The sequence below is a fragment of the Chrysemys picta genome, chromosome 12, assembly GCF_011386835.1.
Source record: "Chrysemys picta bellii isolate R12L10 chromosome 12, ASM1138683v2, whole genome shotgun sequence".
Lineage (NCBI taxonomy): Eukaryota > Metazoa > Chordata > Testudines > Emydidae > Chrysemys > Chrysemys picta.
The window spans coordinates 8,949,167-8,964,324 of NC_088802.1; the positions used below are offsets into that span (position 1 = coordinate 8,949,167).

At 53.6% G+C, this 15,158-nt stretch overlaps 1 pseudogene; it reads right to left on the minus strand.

Annotated features, from left to right (window-relative positions):
* Positions 1-10,026: 10,026 nt before the first annotated feature.
* LOC135974580 (acetylcholinesterase-like) lies at positions 10,027-11,524 on the minus strand (annotated as a pseudogene).
* Positions 11,525-15,158: the final 3,634 nt, after the last annotated feature.

Sequence of the window (15,158 nt, forward strand, 5' to 3'; positions counted from 1 at the left end):
GCCTGCGCTTGGGGCCAGTCCGGAGTCTCACTCAGCCTGGCCCGTGCCTCCCCTGTGTCTCCGGGGCCTCCCTCCAGCGCTTGTGGAGGGAGAAGGAATGGCATACTTGGGGAAGAGGTGGGGATTTGGGGAGGGAGCCAATGGAGGAAGGAGGGGGCAGAGTCGAGGTGGGGGGGCGCGAGCCCTTCCGGGCTCCAGAGCCTTTGCTTGTTTGTCCAGTGTCCCGACCTAACATTGGTCGGTACGCGGGACAGACAAGCAACTATCGGGACAGTCCCGATAAAATCAGGACGTCTGGTCACCCTATCGTATTCAGAGAGTTGTTATTAATGGTTCCCAATCCTGCTGGAAAGGCATAACAAGTGGGGTTCCTCAGGGGTCTGTTTTAGGACTGGCTCTGTTCAATATCTTCATTAACGACTTAGATATTGGCATAGAAAGTACGCTTATTAAGTTTGCAGATGATACCAAACTGGAAGGGATTGCAACTGCTTTGGAGAACAGGGTCATAATTCAAAATGATGTGGACAAATTGGAGAAATGGTCTGAGGTAAAGAGGATGAAGTTTAAGAAAGACAAATGCAAAGTGCTCCCCTTAGGAAGAAAAAATCAGTTTCACACATCCAGAATGGGAAGAGACTGTCTAGGAAGGAGTACGGCAGAAAGGGATCTAGGGGTTATAGTGGACCACAAGCTAAATAGGAGTCAACAGTGTGATGCTGTTGCAAAAAAAGCAAACATAATTCTGGGATACATTAACAGGTGTGTTGTGAGCAAGACATGAGAAGTCATTCTTCCGCTCTACTCCACGCTGGTTAGGCCTCAACTGGAGTATTGTGTCTAGTTCTGGGCACCGCATTTCAAGAAAGATGTGGAGAAATTGGAGAGGGTCCAGAGAAGAGCAACAAGAATGATTAAAGGTCTTGAGAACATGACCTACGAAGGAAGGCTGAAAGAATTGGGTTTGTTTAGGTTGGAAAAGAGAAGACTGAGAGGGGACATGATAGCAGTTTTCAGTTATCTAAAAGGGTGTGATAAGGAGGAGGGAGAAAACTTGTTCACCTTAGCCTCTAAGGATAGAACAAGAAGCAATGGGCTTAAACTGCAGCAAGGGAGGTTTAGGTTGGACATTAGAAAAGAGTTCCTAACTGTCAGGGTGGTTAAACACTGGAATAAATTGCCTAGGGAGGTTGTGGAATCTCCATCTCTGGAGATATTTAAGAGTAGGTTAGATAAATGTCTATCAGGGATGGTCTAGACAGTATTGGCTCCTGCCATGAGGGCAGGGGACTGGACTCAACGACCTCTCAAGGTCCCTTCCAGTCCTAGAATCTATGAAAAACTGGATAGGAGGGGCGAGGCTGGGGGGTCCAGTGGCACCCAGAGGCTGGGGCTCAGCAGGACGGGGTAGCAAATTCACCAACTGCTGCAGGCATTGCTGCTGGTGGTCTTGGTTATAGCGTCCCAGCTCGAAAATCAGCTCTTGCTGTTGGGTCCCGAGCTGCTGGACCAGCTGCTGCTGCTGCTGCTGGAGCTGGGCGGCCTGCTGCTGCTTTCGGCTAAGAACTTAATAAGCTTGTCCATATCCATGGTTGCTCAGACACGCTCCTCCGCAGATCCCTTCTCACAAGGATCGGGGGATTGTGCCCACATTCTCCACCACGTGTAGGGAGGTTCAGCCGGGGCTCGTCCCCCTCCATGGCAGTGGGGAGCCAGACCGCCTTGCTACTATAAGCAGAGTCAGGATGAGCTCTACCCTGACATCTGGTGGTGAATTGTGGCGAGATGTGGAAAAGAACTTCAGGGGCTGATCTGGTTTGCATGGGCACACCCACCCCGCCTAGCATGAGCCCACAGCAGCCCAAATGGTCACTTTGGCTGCTGTGGGATCCCCAGTTTCTCTGTTATTGGGGCAGGAAGAATAAAGTGTTGTTACCCTGATTATGTGAATCAAGGACAATGAAACTGTTTTATGACAGAGGGACTCGCCATCAACTAAGTAGCAATCTCTAGACAATGGACATGGGTTCAAAACCTAGTGAATTGAGAGAGAGAGAGAGTGTGTGTGAGTCCTGAAATAACAAGTGCACCTTCTTCTCTCTCTACTGTGGAATATCAGTAGGAGTCTAGTTACAGGCTGCTGAGCTGCATTCATGTTGGGCCAATGGTGTACTACCACTGAGGCTCCCCTACTATAAGTTGAATTCACTAAGATCTGAGGGGCCTGAAGCTATGTTGCTGAGAGGCTGGCGAAGTGGAGCAGTTAGCGGGACGACTGGAACGGCTTGCGGGACAGCTGGTGGAGTGGAGCAGTTTGTGGAATGGCTGGAGCGGCTGGTAGAGTGGCTTGTGGTGAAGGCTGCAGCAGAACCCCAGGGAAAGACAGGGCAGTCAGCCTCAGACCATGTAAGGTGTCCCTTAACACTGCTGTGCCCCCCCTCCCCGGCTGGAAGGTAAAACTCTGCAGATAAACTTTTGAAATCTGGGGCTGCACTGACCAGGGACAGAGACTTTTGCGTTGTTGGACTTTTGGGTGATTTTTGGGTTGCTGGACTTAAGACCCTGAGGGGAAAAGGACGCTGCCAAACTTACTTGGGGGTGGGTCTTTTGCTCATGGTTTGTGTTAGGAATCCTGTTTCTGGTGTTTCCCCAACATAATGCCGCATTGTTTCCCTCCTTTATTAAAAGGATTTTGCTACAATAAGACTCCGTGCTTGCGAGAGGGGAAGTATTGACTCTTAGAGGCACCCGGGGGGTGGTATGTAATTGTCCCAGGTCACTGGATGGTGGCTCGAGGAGATCCGGTTTTGCCTTGTGTTATTGAAACGGAACCCCTAGATACTGAACCCGGCCCTTGTTGCTGCCAACTCAGATGGGCAGAAGTGTCAGGGAACCAGCTTGGCTGTTCGGTAAACAGTCAGTGGCTCAGGCCCTCAGGCAGCAGCTGAGCAAATAGGTTCAGTATTAGCAGGCCCAGGCCCTGGGTCAGGGCAGGTCATCAAACAGTCAGTAGCTCAGGCCTTCAGGCAGGGTCTTAGCAAACGGTTGAACAGCAAACCCCAGGCTACTGGCTCTGAGCAGCCGAGGAGAGGGGGAGATGGCCACCCGCGAGGTGGCTGGCAGGGGGGACGCAGGCCCACCCACTCCACTGTGTCCCAGCCATGGGCACTAGCAGCAGCAGAAGACCCGCTGCTGTGTCAGTGGGGATCCTGGCCGCAACACACGGACATTGGCTTTGGCAGTGCTGCAGCCAGACTAGGATCGGCTGCCACAGGGCTACATCCTACCTTCCGCTCTAGAGGTACCTGGATCTGGACGGCGTCCTCCATGGCGTCACACACAATGGCCTCCTCGGGGTAGCTGGCGAGCAGTTGGTTTGGCAGCTCCTCGGGGTAACTGGCCAACGGCAGGCCTGGCAGTTCCTCAGGGTAATGGGCGAGCAGTAGGCTTGGCAGCGTCTCTGGGCTCGAGCTAGCATCAGGCGTTGGCTGGCCTGGCCAGTCCTCGGGTCGGCCGCCGATCACCGTGGTCTCCCCACTGGGAGCTACGCCACAGGCATCTGGTCTTTTATACTTCCTGTCCTGAGCCTTGACCTCTGAGGGGCGGGTGCAGGGTTTGCTGGTTCTGCCCACTTTGGTGTCCAGAGAGGCTTGTCCCCTTCCTGGGCTTTGGGGAGAGAGACTGCATCGCTACAGGATAATATCGTTTGAAGCCTTTTTCCAATTTTTATTAATTTCAACTTTCAGGAAATTGTGGGGTAGGGGCAGACAATTATTTAAGGACAGTTTAGACTGAAAAAGATAATGTTTTGCGTACTTTGCCCATCTGTAAATTTCAATTATTATGGATGGAAATATTTTTGTCAGGCTCTGCGTGTGCGGTGAAATCGATGTTTAGCGACAATCACTGATGTATTTTAATCCTTCCAAGCCTAATATCACTGTAAGAGATTTACACAGGTATCTGGGGGTAGCAACAGAGGAGGGGAATTTCTGCTGGGTGGGACTGAGGGGAACCGTCAGAGCTGTGTTGGGAGCCCAGAGATGGGATAGCAGGGCGCAACGTGTTGGGATTGAGAGGCACCGTCAGAGCCGGGACACCTCCCATGGCTGGGATAGGGAAGAATTGGGATGGATGGGACTTGGAGATGTGTTGGGGGGAATCCCAGGACTGCTCTAGCAGGCTTCTGTGGGTCAACATTATGGGGCACCAGAAGAGCTGTGTGGGGAATCCAGGGCAGGGATAGCAGTGGGCTGTAGATCGGGATAGAACATCATTAATAGAGCTGTGGAGAGTGGGGAGATCTTAGTCTTGGGATAGCATTGAGCTGTGGTTCAGGAGTGAGTAAGGACATAAGAAGATAAGAACAACCACACTGGGTCAGACCAAAGGTCCAACTAGCCCAGAATCCTGTCTTCCAACAGAGGCCAATACCAGGTGCCCAAGAGGGAATGAACAGAACAGGGAATCGTCAAGTGATCCATCCCCTGTCGCCTGTTTCCAGCTTCTGGCAAACAGAAGCTAGGGACTCCATCCCTGCTCATCCTGGCTAATAGCCATTGATGGACCTATCCTCCTTCAATTTATCAAGTGCTTTTTTGAACCTTGTTATAGTCTTGGCCTTCACAACATCCTCTGGAAAAGAGTTCCACAGGTTGACTGTGCGTTGTGTGAAGCAAAACATCCTTTTCTTTGTTTTAAATCTGCTGCCTATTAATTTCATTGGGTGACCCAAGATAAGTAGATGTCAGCTGAGGTTTTCCCTGTGGCTAATTTCATTTATCCCCATCTTCTTTGTTCTCCTGTTGATAGGGTGACCAGGTGGGATGAAGAAAATATCGGGACACATGGGGTGGGGAGTTCCGCCGGCAGAGCAAAAAGAAAAACAGAGGAGTCCCAGTCAGGATGCAGGACAAACGCCTAAATATCGTGACAGTCCCGATTTTATCGGGACATCTGGTCACCCTACCTGTTGATCCAAACAAGCTGCTGGCGCTTTCCTTATTGACCGTGGAAAAGTTGGAATGAGCCAGAGTGGCATTTTAACCAATAAAATTGGTGCAAAACCCAGCATCTACTGATAGAGACACTCAAGAAGAATAGTTTACTAATGAGAACAGATGTATAGCATGTGACTCCTTCCTTGGTTGTAAGTGCCCTGGCATATGGTTGTTAGGACTAGAAATACTAGAAATGTTTTGAGATAACGAGTAGTTTGTTGAAATGAGAATTGGTGATGTAGTAGAGGTTACTATGCTGACCTTCTAGGGGTCACTGGCTCCGTGCTTTGTTTAAAGTTAGCTACAAAAGATTAGACAAAAGAATTTGCATTGGAGCAGTCCGAGGAAGTTTTCTCTGGGCAAGGACCTGACATCTAACTCTCCAGCAGTAAGAAGGAAGAGAGCGCCTGCCGGTAGCCTGGCTGCTGATTCCACCAAATCATTTCATCACGCTAGGTAAATATAAATGTTTTGAAATGCTCTAAACCTGTGTGTGTGTGTGTGTGTGTGCACGCACACTCCTGCTTGTGCCAATTACCTATCAGACAGATGAGCTGTGCTCCCATTGATTTATTCCTGAAACCACCTGGAAAGAAACAGTTAAGTTACCATGGCTTTGGGTTCTGAGAAACCCAGTGTAACAAGCCGAGCCCCCCAGGTGGGCAGGTGCCCCTATCCCAAACTCCACCAGTCGTGGAGCAGGTGGGCTGAGAGCTGATTGGACCACATATTCCCAGCTCCACAGAGGGGATCTGTGCAGGGATGTGGGTTGTGTGGACGGGGCGCTGTGTGAGTGTGGGGAGCTCTCCCTGTTCCTCATCTCCTTCCCGGGAATTTGGGGGGGCAATTGTCATCTGCGCTGCCCTCGAGCTGGTTATAAACCTGTCTCTTTTGCCTGTATCCTATAATTGCCAATTTCCCGACACTCCCTGGTATGTATGACTCTTCCTCACTGAGCACTCGCTACCGGGGGCAGGTGGTCCAGTGGGTTAGAGCAGGGGGCTTGGAGCCACGACTCCTGGGTTGTAGCCCAGCTCGGAGAGGGGAGTGGGGTCTAGTGCATTAGAGGGAGGCGGTCGGGCAGTCTGGACTCCTGGGTGCTCATTTGGGCTCTGGATACACCGTGTGATCTCTAGGCTTTGTCATCTGCCTCTTCAAACCCCAGAGCATCATTTAACTCCCCGTATAGTCTTTGTTCCCCATTATCTCACCACTTAACTTCCACACACCCCCAAGACACTCACACACACTCTCTCTGTCCCCCCTACTCAGGAGCAGCTAATCAACCTCACAGACCAGGATATTTTCTACACACTAAATATGCTTTAATGCACTGGAGGTGGAGGAGTTGCAGAGGGAGGGCCAATCCGTGGGTTCCCAGGAGGTTTATTAGCAGGATCCTTGTTACTGAATGAGCAGGCGCTATCGGGCACTGGATGCTCTTGGCTGCAGGGAGGGTTTCCTCAGGGGATTGTAATTGCTCAGCTCTTCATTCACAGCCCCCCGGGCTGGTCACGTCCGGACTCTGCTTCTGCGGGACACACAGCAAGTGAGGTTAAGAGCAGTGAGGATGAGGTCAGACTATGCAGCGTCTGGTCTAGTTGCAAATGGGAAGGGAGACTTGCAGGGGAAACCAGGCGCTGCACAGGTTCAGTGTGGGGTACTCTCCCATTATGGTCAGTGCTAATCCCTGTGTTCCAGGGGGCGCTTTGCTGCAGAGAGCGGCATGGGGGGCTCAGCAGGGGACTATCCCCGCAGTCAGTGCTTTCCCCCTCCCCCCACAGCACTATATTCTAGCAGTAGGGGATACTGTGCTGGTGGAGTTCTCGTGTTTCGTAGCATCTGTGACTCCCGGTGTCCAAGGTGCAAGGCTCTGTTCTGTCTCCCATAAGAGGTCCCTGGCACACAGGATTCCTAGTGACTACTGGTTTCTCCTTTGCTCCCTGTGCTACACAGTGACACAGAGGCTGCGCCCCTCCCCAGAGTCAGTTGTGTTTCTTTCTTTCATTGCCTCTTTTCTCTTCAGTGACCTTACAGGCCACCTGCCCCAGTCCCCTCTCTCATTGGATCCATCCCTCCACCCCCACTCACCCTGCTGGGACTCCCCCTTTGAGCTCAAGGCCCATCGGCTGGAATGGGGGCACTTGGGGTTGGGCGGGTACAGGAAACATGGGCGTCATCATCCTACCCAGTGAAGATGGGTCAGAACCTGTGGCTCCCCGCAGAAGATGGGTTATGAAGTCCTCAGGGCATGTGAGATCTCCCCCAGGCAGGAGAATGGGGAACCTCTAGGAGGCCAGGAGATCCCATGGAAATGGGAATGTGATCTGGGGTCCTTCCCCTTTGTGGGGCGCCAGCTCCAATCCAACCTCAGTAGTGGGGAGGAGTGGCTGGCTCAGAGGGATGGGGAACACCAGACCGTTCCTCTCTAGGGATGCTGTCCGCTCACCCTGCTGATGCTCACCTGTGGGGCTCGGCTTCTTTGCGAGCAGCGATGCTAGGAGGCTGCAGCGTTCCGTGAGGGGCATCTCCTTAATTTGGTCCGACTTTAGTTTGACGTGGAGGAAGTTTTGTTTTGTGGGGTCATAGTGGGTCCACTTCCTTCCCCTGCCCTCATCCCCTGTATGCATCCTGGGGAGAAATTAAACACACCACATAGATGTTAGTACCTGGGCTTGGAAAGGCTGAGAACTTGCTCCTGCCAAAGTGTGACATCCTGGAGGCAGGGGTCATTAGGAGCCAATTTGCAAAGTTTGGCTCCTTTCCAAAATGACTGCCATCCTCGATTGTTTCCAAAATGGATGAAGACACAGGCTGCTTTAAGTTAAGATGGCTGCTTCCGCCTGTTTTCCTCATATGGGATGACACTACAGGTTTCCCTTTATAAAGATGGCTGCTCTTTCCCATTGATCTTGATGACATTGAAGCCACAGGCTGCCATGAGTCATGATGGTTACCATTGGCCTATGGCCCTTTCCAAAGAGAGACCCCCACTAGGAAAGATGTCCACTGTTTCCCATTGTTTGGACTGGGACTGAAGCCACACTTCCCTCAGGGAATATGGACTTCCTTTGTGCTCAGAGACATTGGAAGGGGCAGAGTGGGGAACTGAACAATATGTGTGTGTGTCGGGGGGGGGGGACAGGGAAAACCACTGAAGTGTTAGGGATTATGGGGGCACCAATAGGAGGCTCTAACCAGGAAGGTTGTCTGAAGCCACCATTTGCCCTCATTTAAGATGGCCTCACTCAGTTGTACTAACTTTAGTAGCTTCTATGTAACATATGGAATAGAAAAAGTGTTATCATCCCCATGCAATGAGACTATAGTATCTGTTTTTTCCCCAAATACAGAGGAGAATTATTTATTGAACAGTTTTGCCTTTTCTGCCTTACGATTGATAATTCTGCCATTTCCAGCTAGTAATGGACCAATCTCATAGTCAGAATTCTAGTTTCCTAATATATTCAAAGAACTCTTTATTGTCCTTAACTCTGCTGGTCATAGATTTCTCTATGTGTCACTTTGCTTCTCTTCTCAATTTTCTACAATTCCTAATGTCTGATTTATATTCATTAGTATCAGCTTCCCCTTTCTTCTATGTGTTGGATATTATCTTTTTAATTTTCACAGCTGTCTCCTTCACTTCCGTAATTTGGGAGTGAACGGATCCAAACTGGGTGGTTAAGATGAAAACGGAGAATGTTTTAATTTTAAAGATTTCTTTTGGAGTTTTGCTAGCAAGAGTCAGTATGCAGTGCCGGACCGCACCGGCTTCCGCGGCGGGGATTTAAAGGGGAGCCCAGAGCCCTTTAAATTCCGCCCGCAGCTGTGGCGGCTGGGCTGGGGCCAGGATTTGAAGGTCTCAGGGCTCCCCGCAGCAGCGGGAGCTCCGGCCTTTTGAATCCACGCCCAAGCCGCAGGGCCAGCTCCAGGCACCAGCTTAACAAGCAGGTCCTTGGGGCGGCCAAGGGAGAAGGGCGGCACCAGCGGCAATTAGGGGGCGGCAGGTCTCACTCCCTCTAGGAGCGAAGGATCTGGCGCTGAACTGCTGCCGCCGATCGCGGCTTTTTTCCCCCCAATTGCCGCTGCCGATTGTGATCGCGGCTTTTTTTTTTTTTTTGCTTGGGGCGGTAGAAATGCTGGAGCCGACCCTACCGAGTTGGCTGCCGGGCTGGGGCCGGGATTTAAAGGGATTGGAGCTCCCTTCCACTGTGGGGAGCCCAGAGCCCTTTAAATCCTGCCCAAAGCTCCGGTGGCTGGGCTGGCACCAGGATTTAAAGAGCTCGGGGCTCCCCGCACCGGAAGGAGCTCTGGGGCCCTTGAATCCCGGCCCCAGCCCGGCAAGGCTCGGGGCTCCCTGCAGTTGCGGGAGCTCCGGCCTTTTGAATCTATGCCTGAGCCGGTTGCCGGGCTGGGGCCGGGATTTAAAGGGCTCAGAGCTCCCCTCCACTGTGGGGAGCCCAGAGCCCTTTGAATCCTGTCCGCGGCTCTGGCGGCTGGGCTGGGTCCGGGATTTAAAGGGCTCGAGGCTCTGCGGCGGCCGGAGCCCCGGGCCCTTTAATTTGCCCCTGGGCCCTGGGGGCTTCCAGCCACCTCAGGACTCCGGCAGTCCTGTAAGTTACTTTCACCCCTGCCTGTATAGTGTTTGTAGCATGGACATCCCCTGAGCTTGTGTGGCCGGACTGTGAAAGGGCAGGCAGAGCTTTGAGATCATTGGCTACTAGCTAAAAGCCATGTTTCCTTGAATGTGGATGCGTGTATTTGTGGGATCACCGACATCTTGATGAGGGAAGAAGGGAATTATCACTAACTTGGACTCAGGGGGCTCAGATATAACCTCCCTGAAGTAAGATCAGCTCTAGGTCATGGGCTTCAACCAGTTAGATTAACTATTTTCCAAAGAGACCTGTTCTTTGCTATGGCATTGAGCCGGCTCTTCCTGGATGTTGTGTTCCCCTGGCCAAAGAGTGACAGCTGCTCTCATGGTCTGGCTCAGGGGATCAGAGGATAGTGGGGGATTCCCTTACCCGGTCCTGGCGAACTCTGCAGTCCATTGCATCATCGTGCGGCTCAGCACTTCCTCAGCCTCTGTGTGCGTGGAGTTGGCTCCTGCCAGGGACCGAAGAGTTCCAAACTGATAGGGGAGCTCAGAGCCATGTGGCACCCCTGTCCATTCTGCTGTAGAAAATCCACTGGGGCGCTGGTTGAAGCTGTAGGCAAACACGGGATTGCCGGCCTCTGTTTCTCGCCTAGCCACCTCGGCTAGTGGGCACACAACGATGTAGTCACCAACAATTTGTTCCATGGCCCATCGATACTGTGCCTCACCCTGCTTCTCCCCCTCCTGGCTGTACCACCGAGCCACAGCCTGGACGGCCTCTTCTGGTGCCCCTGGCACCATCAGCTTCAACACCTGCAGCAGCTCCTCCATACCGACGTTGCTGGCGTTCTGCAGCTGTAAGGTGGGGGCAGCAAAGAGTAGTAGGTAGGAGCCTTCGTTGGCAGTGAAACCAGCTGCGATGGGTAGAGGCTGGCTCTGCTTAGCCTGCAGGAGTCTTGATGGTGAATCAGGCAGGAAATCCCCATCTGTTGTTGGAAGAAAGGGCAGCCTCAGCAGCTCCCTGTGGCGCAAGATGGAGAACTCGTGTTTGGGGAACTCCCCTGCTTCCTTCCCCTGCAGGCAGCCCACCAAGGCCATGTCATCGCTATCGGCGCAGCCCAGCAGCTGCCCCAGCCTCTGGCCTCTCTCCTTGGCCTCCTCAAGTGAACTCAAACCCAAGGGTGCTGTGGGGTATCCACTCTGCAGCAAGGCGCGGGTGAAGAGGGCCCGGCTCCCCGGGGAGAGGAGGTGAAAGCCGACTGACGCAGCCCCAGAGTCATGGCCGGAAAGCATCACGAGGGCTGGATCCCCACCAAAGGCGGCTGCATTGTCCCGCAGCCAGCGCAGCGCCAGGCGCTGGTCCCACAGGCCGGCATTCCCCGGGGCGGCTGGGGGCAGAGACAGGAAGCCCAGGGCCCCCAGCCGGTAGTTCATGGAGGCCACGATAATTTTGCTGCTAAAAAGCGCCCATCATAGATCTCGAGGGAGGCTGCCCTGGTGAAGAACCCACCGCCGTGGATCCAGATGAGGATGGGGGCTGGTGCAGGGGGCTGGGGATGGGGCACCCAGACATTGAGGAAGAGGCAGTCCTCAGACTGCGGCGTTGTGGGTGTCAATAATTTGGTCTCAGGGAAGTAGGAAGCGAAGGCTGGGGGCAGACATTGCCGAAGCTGGTGGTTTCCAGGATTTGGCTCCAGGGCTGGTGGGGAAGCGGTTTCTGGAAGCGCAAGGCCCCCACGGGGGGCTCGGCGTAGGGGATGCCCAGGAAGGCCGTCACTGTGCTGGAGCCAGCCTGGAGGCGCTTGCCCCGGATGGGGCCACTGGTGGTGAGCACCACGGTGCCGTCGTCATCGGAGCCAGAGCTGAAGCTCGGCAGGCAGAGGAGAAGCAGGCAGGGGAGCGCAGGGAGGAGTCCCAGCATTGCAGCAGCTGGAAGGGAAACCCCCCCCCTCCCCAGGAGGGAGTTATAGGAAACGGGATCTGGGGTTTTTCCCTTCTAGAGGGCACTGGCTCCCTTCCAGTCCCAGCCACCTAAATCCAGACAGCAGGAGGTAGCTCCCTACATCAGCCTAGATCCCCATTAAGAAATATAGTCCCCTGGTCTTTTCTGTTCATGCTCCAGCTCCCTGCTGAGCTCCCTGATTAGCATCAACCATAAGAACATAAGAACGGCCACAGTAGGTCAGACCAAAGGGCCATCTGGCCCAGTGTCCTGTCTTCCCACAGTGGCCAATGCCAGGTGCCCCAGAGGGAATGAACAGAACAGGTGATTATCAAGTGATCTATCCCCTGTCGCCCACTCCCAGATTCTGGCAAACAGAGCCTAGGGACACCGTCCCTGCCCATCCTGGCTAATAGTCATTGGTGGATCTGTCTTCCATGAACTTATCTTTTCTTTTTTGATCCTTGTTATAGTGTTGGCATTCACAACGTCCTCTGGCAAAGAGTTCCACCAGCTGACACTATCTCTAAGAGGGCAGTGGCGTCTAATGCACTAGAGCAGGGGAGGAGAGGGGGGCTGGGAGTCTGTACTCCTGGTTTCCCTCCCCAGCTCTAAGAGTGGGGTCTGTGGAAATGGTAGTAGATGGGTAATTATTTAGATTGATCCCAATTCCTGCTGTTCTTCCACTTTATTCACTCTCTGGACCCCTCTGTCCCTAGCTCTGAGGCAGTGGGGCCCTGGGTAGCACAGACTCACCTGCCCTTCTCCTGGGCACACTCACAGTCGTGTCTCTCGGTTCAGCACGAAGGTGAATGGGGGATGCTGGAGCAAACGGGAAGCCTCCAATGCTGAGAATAACAGCCAGGGAGCAACCACTGGGGCTTATTTATCCTTAAATCTGTGTCCTCATGAGGCTGTGCACACACAGGGGGAGGGGGATCTGGTCCGTCCGGGTGGGACTGTTGGGGAGGAGCCAAGGTGTCTGGAAACAGACATCCAGTTGGGTAAACAGCATAAGCGGTTTAGGGACAGAACGGCCATGATTGCTCAACTGCAGCTACCTCTGGGGTGGGGCAGGTGGGTACCAGGAAGTGATTCAGGAATCCTGTGTCCAAAGAAAATATAAGTGGATTTTAGATGATGGGGCAGAATGGAATAACTGAAGAGAGTGTTTGGCCAGGTGACTGGGGAAACATACCCCAGTGATGAGAGAAAGTGCTTGGGGATGTTTAGTGAGAAGCAGGGCCAATGAGTTGGTTGTTTCTAATGTGAAATCCAGGATTCATTGCAGCACAGCACCGTGCTGGGGCATTTGGGCCAGCCCCGACTCCAAGGGGTACTCCTGGGGAATTCTGCGCCACTGTAACATGCAGAATTCATGTGCCACGCAGAATTTTTTTCCCCACAGAAAATACATTCTGCTGGGGTATTTGGGTCAGCATTGACTGCAAGGGGACTGTGGGGTCAGCATTGACTGCAAGGGGACTGTGCCCTCTAGTAAGCTCCCACCTTGCTCCTTGTAGCTCAGCGCTCCCCAACCCCATGCTAGAGCAGCACCACCCCTTCTGCACAGCACCCCTTAGTGCCACACTGGGACATTGGGGACAGCACTGACTGTATGGGAAAAGCATCCCTCCTTAACCCCTGTAGCATATGCAGAATTTTGGTAGTTGCTTTTTGAAATCCTGCCCATGCTGCAGCCCTCTTAGCTTGTGAGAGCCACTCCAGGTGAGATCCTGGTTCTGACAACATATGGTTGGGTCATGAACATTATTGACATTCTGGGCATGTTTGTTCCTCCTGAAATTGCCTATGGTCCCTGGGTTGCTTCTCACAGTCACTTACCAGCGGGCCTTTTGTTGTTTCTAGTTGCCAGCATTGGTCACAGGTTGGTCACTGTTGACCAAAGTTGGGTGAGCGACTGCAGAACACTGAGCGCATATTACTTAGGCGTGTCAGAACTCAATGTTTATGCTTTATATTTTTGATGGATATGTACGGCGATTCGGCTGGGGCTTGCACCCCTCCGGGGTGGCGGGGAGCCAGACCGCCTCGCTACTTTGGTCAGGGGTGTCGGGGAATTAGCCTGTCTTGTGGCGAACGGTCAGTAGCTCAGGCCCTCACGCAGGAGTTCAGCAAACAGGTTAAGTATTAGCAGTCCCAGGCCCTGGGTCAGAGCAGGTCAGCAAACAGTGAGTGGCTCAGGCCCTCAGGCGGAAGCTGAGCAAACAGGTTCAGTATTAGCAGGCTCAGGTCCTGGGTCAGGGCAGGTCAGCAAACAGTCAGTGGCTCAGGCCCTCAGGCAGGAGACAAGCAAACAAGTTCAATATTAGCAGGCCCAGGACCTGGGTCAGGGCAGGGCAACAAACAGTCAGTAGCTCAGGCGCTCAGGCAGGGGCTGAGCAAACGGTTGAACAGGAAACCCCAGGCTCCTGGCTCTGAGCAGCCGAGGAGACGGGGAGACTGCCATCTGCAAGATGCGTGGCAGAGGAGACGCAGGCCCACCCACTCCACTGCGTCCCAGCCCGGGGCCCTAGCAGTGGCAAAAGACCCGCTGCTGTGTCAGTGGGGATCCTGACTGCAACACACTGACATTGGCTCTGGTAGTGTTGCAGCCAGAGTAGAGTCGGCTGCCCCCGGGCTACTTCCTACCTCCTCCGTTAGAGGTACTTGGATCCGGATGGCATCCTACACGGGGTCTCACACCATGGGCTCCTCGGGGTAGCTGGCGAGCGGTTGGTTTGGCAGCTCCTTGGGGTATCTGGCAAACGGCAGGCCTGGCAGTTCCTCAGGGTAATGGGCGAGCGGTAGGAATGGCAGCGTCTCTGGGCTCGGGCTAGAATCAGGCGTTGGCTGGTCTGGCCAGTCCTCGGGTTGCCCGCTGATCACCGTGGTCTCCCCACTGGGAGATACGCCACAGGCGTCTGTTCTCTCCAGTGGCAGAGTTTCAAGTGAGCTCTGGGGTTGGGCTTTTATACTTCCTGTCCTGCGCCTTGACCTCTGAGGGGCGGGCGCAGGTTTTGCTGGCTCTGTTCACTTTGGTGTCCAGAGAGGCTCATCCCCTCTGGGGTGGTGGGGAGCCAGACCCCCCTTAAGTCTGGCTTCCGCTCCTCGTGGCTGGACTCTTCCACACCTCCCAGGCATGACAGGAAGTCAGCATTAGCGTGGTTCTTGCCTGCCCTATGGTGAACAGTAAAGGCATAGGGCTGGAATGCCAGGTACCATTGCTGTATTCTCATATTATTGTCTTTCATTTTATTCATCCACTGAAGCAGGGCGTGGTCTTTCTTATGTCAGTCCGGTTGGTTGACATCGTAGGTGACGGGCCCCACCTTCCGGACCACGTCGTAGGGGCCCCGCCAGCGGGACAGTAGCTTGGACCCGCTCGAGGGCAGGAGAAGCAGGACCCAGTCTCCATTGTTAAAGTCGTGGCTCTGCGTGTCTCGGTTATAGGTTGGGGCTTGAGCCCTGACCCATGAGAATCTCCCGGGGCAGGCCTACACGAGCAAAGACCTTCACTGGCTCGCCCTCAGTGGTTCGGCTGGTGATGCTCCGCAGGTGTACTGCCTCCAAGAAATGGGTAGCATAATCTACTAGGACCAACACATACTGA